The sequence below is a fragment of the Sebastes umbrosus genome, chromosome 13 (genome assembly GCF_015220745.1).
Source record: "Sebastes umbrosus isolate fSebUmb1 chromosome 13, fSebUmb1.pri, whole genome shotgun sequence".
Classification (NCBI taxonomy): Eukaryota; Metazoa; Chordata; class Actinopteri; order Perciformes; family Sebastidae; genus Sebastes; species Sebastes umbrosus.
This window is the reverse complement of record NC_051281.1, coordinates 3,248,074-3,254,073: the sequence shown is the minus strand read 5'-3', so window position 1 is coordinate 3,254,073 and position 6,000 is coordinate 3,248,074.

Here is a 6,000-nt window from a genome sequence, read left to right as displayed (position 1 = left end):
GTTTTTATTCATACCTGTCTGGAAAAAGTCGGAAAAATAAAATGTCGGAAAAATGTCCGGAAAAAGTCTGGAAAAACGTCAGAAAAATGTCAGATAAAAAAAAGTCCGAAAATTGTCCGAAATAAAAGTCAGAAAAAATACTGTAAAAGTCTGAAAAAAAAGTTTGAAAAATAAAATGTCTGAAAAATGTCTGGAAAAAGTCTGAAAAAAAATTCTGAAAAAAGAATTCTGGAAAAAAAAGTCTGAAAAAAAAGTCTGAAAAATAAAATGTCAGGAAAAAGTCTGAAAAAAAGAAATTCTGAAAAAAAAAGTCTGAAAAACAATTCTGAAAAATGTCCGGAAAAAGTCTGAAAAAGCAAATGTCTGAAAAATGTCTGAAAAATTTCCAGAAAGAAATTCTGAAAAAATAAGTCTGAAAAACAAAGATTCTGAAAAATAAGACTGAAAAATAAAATGTCTGAAAAATGTCCGGGTAAAGTCTGAAAAAAAAGTCTGAAAAATTAAATGTCTGAAAAATGTCCGGAAAAAGTCTGAGAAAAATAGTCTGAAAAATGTCTGAAAAATGTTCGGGAAAAGTCTGAAAAAGAAAAGTCTGAAAAATAAAATTCTGAAAAAATAAGGCTGAAAAAAACAATTCTGAAAAATGAAATGTCTGAAAAATGTCCAGAAAAAGTTTGAAAAAAAAAAGTCTGAAAAATTAAATGTCTGTAAAATGTCCGGAAAAAAATTCTGAAAAAATAAGTCTGAAAAAAAAAAAGTCTGAAAAAGAATTCTGAAAAATGTCCAGAAAAAGTCTGAAAATAAAATTCTGAAAAATAAGTCTGGAAAAAAAGTGAAAAACAAAATCTGAAAAAAATTCTGAAAAAAAATTCTGAAAAATTAAATGTTCTGAAAAATAAGGCTGAAAAAAAAAAGTCTGAAAAAAAATTCTGAAAAATGTCCGGAAAAAGTCTGAAAAAGAAATTCTGAAAAATAAGTCCGGAAAAAAAGTGAAAAACAAAATCTGAAAAAAAAGTCTGAAAAATTAAATGTCTGAAAAATGTCCGGAAAAAAATTCTGAAAAAATAAGGCTGAAAAAAAAAAATTCTGAAAAATAAGACTGAAAAAAAAGTCTGAAAAATTAAATGTCTGAAAAATGTCCGGAAAAAAATTCTGAAAAAATAAGGCTGAAAAAAAAAATTCTGAAAAATAAGACTGAAAAAAAATTCTGAAAAATTAAATGTCTGAAAAATGTCCGGAAAAAAATTCTGAAAATAAATTCTGAAAAAAAAAAAGTCTGAAAAAAAATTCTGAAAAATGTCCGGAAAAAGTCTGAAAAAGAAATTCTGAAAAATAAGTCTGGAAAAAAAGTGAAAAAAAAAATCTGAAAAAAAATTCTGAAAAATTAAATGTTCTGAAAAATAAGGCTGAAAAAAAAAATTCTGAAAAATAAGACTAAAAAAAAATTCTGAAAAATTAAATGTCTGAAAAATGTCCGGAAATAAATTCTGAAAAAATAAGTCTGAAAAAAAAAAAGTCTGAAAAAAAATTCCGAAAAATGTCCGGAAAAAGTCTGAAAAAGAAATTCTGAAAAATAAGTCTGGAAAAAAAAAATCTGAAAAAAATTCTGAAAAATTTAATGTTCTGAAAAATAAGGCTGAAAAAAAAAATTCTGAAAAATAAGACTAAAAAAAAATTCTGAAAAATTAAATGTCTGAAAAATGTCCGGAAATAAATTCTGAAAAAAATAAGTCTGAAAAAAAAAAGTCTGAAAAAAAATTCTGAAAAATGTCCGGAAAAAGTCTGAAAATAAAATTCTAAAAAATAAGTCTGGAAAAAAAGTGAAAAAAAAAATCTGAAAAAAATTCTGAAAAATAAGTCTGAAAAAAAAGTCTGAAAAATTAAATGTCTGAAAAATGTCCGGAAAAAAATTCTGAAAATAAATTCTGAAAAAAAAAAAGTCTGAAAAAAAATTCTGAAAAATGTCCGGAAAAAGTCTGAAAAAAAATTCTGAAAAATTAAATGTTCTGAAAAATAAGGCTGAAAAAAAAAATTCTGAAAAATAAGACTAAAAAAAAATTCTGAAAAATTAAATGTCTGAAAAATGTCCGGAAATAAATTCTGAAAAATAAGTCTGGAAAAAAAAATCTGAAAAAAATTCTGAAAAATTTAATGTTCTGAAAAATAAGGCTGAAAAAAAAAATTCTGAAAAATAAGACTAAAAAAAAATTCTGAAAAATTAAATGTCTGAAAAATGTCCGGAAATAAATTCTGAAAAAAATAAGTCTGAAAAAAAAAAAGTCTGAAAAAAAATTCTGAAAAATGTCCGGAAAAAGTCTGAAAATAAAATTCTAAAAAATAAGTCTGGAAAAAAAGTGAAAAAAAAAATCTGAAAAAAATTCTGAAAAAAAAGTCTGAAAAATTAAATGTCTGAAAAATGTCCGGAAAAAAATTCTGAAAAAAAATTCTGAAAAAAAAAGTCTGAAAAATGAAAAGTTTGAAAAATTAAATGTCTGAAAAATGTCCGGAAAAAGTTTGAAAAAAAAAAGTCTGAAAAATTAAATGTCTGAAAAATGTCCGGAAAAAAATTCTGAAAAAATAAGTCTGAAAAAAAAAATTCTGAAAAATAAGACTGAAAAAAAAGTCTGAAAAATAAAATGTCTGAAAAATGTCTGAACAATGTTCGGGAAAAGTCTGAAAAAGAAAAAAATGAAAAAAAAGTCTGAAAAATAAAATTCTTAAAAAATAAGGCTGAAAAAAAAATTCTGAAAAATGAAATGTCTGAAAAATGTCCGGAAAAAGTTTGAAAAAAAAAAGTCTGAAAAATTAAATGTCCGGAAATTTTTTTAAAAAAAATAAGGCTGAAAAAAAAATTCTGAAAAATAAGACTGAAAAAAAATTCTGAAAAATTAAATGTCTGAAAAATTTCCGGAAAAAAATTCTGAAAATAAATTCTGAAAAAAAAAGTCTGAAAAATGAAAAGTTTGAAAAATTAAATGTCTGAAAAATGTCCGGAAAAAGTTTGAAAAAAAAAAGTCTGAAAAAAAAGTCTGAAAAATTAAATGTCTGAAAAATGTCTGAAAAATGTTCGGGAAAAAATTCTGAAAAAAAAATAGTCTGAAAAATGAAAAGTTTGAAAAAAAAAAAGTCTGAAAAATTAAATGTCTGAAAAATGTCCGGAAAAAGTTTGAAAAAAAAAAAGTCTGAAAAATTAAATGTCTGAAAAATGTCCGGAATTTTTTTTTAAAAAAATAAGGCTGAAAAAAAAATTCTGAAAAATAACACTGAAAAAAAATTCTGAAAAATTAAATGTCTGAAAAATGTCCGGAAAAAAATTCTGAAAAAAAAAGTCTGAAAAATGAAAAGTTTGAAAAATTAAATGTCTGAAAAATGTCCGGAAAAAGTCTGAAAAAAATGTCTGAAAAATTAAATGTCTGAAAAATGTCTGAAAAATGTCCGGGAAAAGTCTGAAAAAAAAGTCTGAAAAATTAAATGTCTGAAAAATTTCCGGAAAAAAATTCTGAAAAAAAAGATTTTGAAAAATGAAAAGTTTGAAAAAAAAAAGTCTGAAAAAAAAATTCTGAAAAATAAGATTGAAAAAAAATTCTGAAAAAATAAGTCTGAAAAAAATGTCTGAAAAATTAAATGTCTGAAAAATGTCTGAAAAATATTCGGGAAAAGTCTGAAAAAATAAATGTCTGAAATATTTCCGGAAATAAATTCTGAAAAATGAAAAGTTTGAAAAAAAAAAGTCTGAAAAATTAAATGTTTGAAAAATGTCCGGAAAAAGTTTGAAAAAAAAAAGTCTGAAAAATTAAATGTCTGAAAAATGTCCGGAAAAAAATTCTGAAAAAAAATTCTGAAAAATAAGTCTGAAAAAAAAATTCTGAAAAATAAGACTGAAAAAAAATTCTGAAAAAAAGATTCTGAAAAATAAGTCTGAAAAAAAAATTCTGAAAAATAAGTCTGAAAAAAAATTCTGAAAAAATATCCGGAAAAAAATTCTGAAAAATAATTCTGAAAAAAAAGTCTGAAAAAAAATTCTGAAAAATGAAATGTCTGAAAACTGTCCGGAAATAAATTCTGAAAAAAAATTCTGAAAAATAACTGAAAAAAAAAATTCTGAAAAAAATTCTGAAAAATAAGACTGAAAACAAATTCTGAAAAAAATTCTGAAAAATGAAATGTCTGAAAAATGTCCGGAAAAAAATTCTGAAAAAATAAGTTTGAAAAAAAAGTCTGAAAAAATGTCAGGGAAAAGTCTGAAAAATAAGTCTGAAAAAAAATTCTGAAATAAAAAAGTCTGAAAAAAAAAATTCGGAAATAAGATGTCTAAAAAAAAGTTTGAAAAATAAAATGTCTGAAAAATGTCAGGAAAAAGTCTGAAAAAAATAATTCCGAAAAAAAAGTCTCAAATAAAAAAGTCTGAAAAAAAAAATTCTGAAAAATGTCCGGAAAAAGTCAGAAAAAAAGGTCAGAAAAAAAGGTTAGAAAAATGACTGAAAAAAAGTCTGAAAAATATCCAGGAAAAAAGTCTGGAAAAACGTCTCAAAAAAGTCAGAAAAATATATTCTCTAAAATAACGTGGCAAATTTACAAGAAAAAACTCACAAATTTGCAATATTATAAAGTCGTAAATTTACGAGAAACAAAACGTAAAAACCTATTTTAGAAAAAATATACAGATATGGATTCGTTTTTTTATGTTGTTGAAACCAATTTTAAAACATATTCCTATATTTATGTATTACTTGTAAATAGAGCCAATACAACTCAGCAAACGTACTAAATCCAGAAGTGCAATATCTTACTGTTTTTATAGGTCACAGCCATACATATTTTCTATTTATAATATATATATATTTCTACTTTTCTTTATGTTTATTACTGTACTATATCTGTGTGAATGCACCGTCAGGATTGCCAGTTCATTTTTTTGTATTTTGTGCAATGACAAGAAAGGATTTCTATTCTATTCTAATGTAAATTTATTTTTACAGAAGAGTGACATGCGAGTAATTCTCCTCCAGCGGTTATAACTCTTTGTTTCTATGTGTGTGGCAGTGCAGTCAGTGAGTGATTATAGCTAACATCTGGTTTTAAATCTAAAACAAAGTGCCAAGTTTCACTTTTTTTTTTATAAATACGTAGTTACAGACTTTGCAGAGATTTTAGTGAATAAATTAAAACTGAAACTTTAAAAGTGATTCGGACAAAAACAGGACAACTTCCCGCCACATCCCCAGTATAAATTACACTCTGACCTGCATTATTAACTCAAATTTTGTAACTCATTCATAGAGATTTGCAGAAAACATGGTACTAAACTGCATATTTTAACACTTCATGGAGGATTTTTACAGATCATTGAGCTTGATAATCCCTCTCTAACCCTCCAGGTGTCAGGAGAGAGCTTCTCTTTTTATTTAACTGTCATCTCCCTCTCTGCCTGTGACATTAACTTTTTCTTGTTCCTACAAATCATTCATAATCAGAAAGCCGTCTGAGCTAAGAGGCTCCTGATGAATTCTGCAATATCATGAAAAATGTCTTAAGCGGCTCAAGATCGGCTCTCTTTATATGAATGTTTGATGAGGAAGAGGAGGTTACATCAGCAGCGTTGGCACTGCTTAATATAACACACACACTTCCATTACGTGAGGGCAGGAGTGGGTTAAATATGATGGAGTGGTTAAAAAAACCCTGCTTTTATGATTGATTTCTCATCTCCAGTAGGAAGTAAGCCCACTAACACACACACACACACACACACACACACACACACACACACACACACACACACACCATTAAACAATGACAGTGTCAGGATGCTCACGGCGGCTGTGAACCCCGGAGAGAAGGACTGATGCCAGACATCATAAACCTCCTTCACCCACCATTGAGTTCTCCACTAAAGCAGCTTGTAATCGAGAGAACCAACGATCGTTATACAATATTGTCTCACAGATATCTTTTCCCTTTCGTTTAATATTTTACATTTGGTGCTTTTTATGTTTTTTT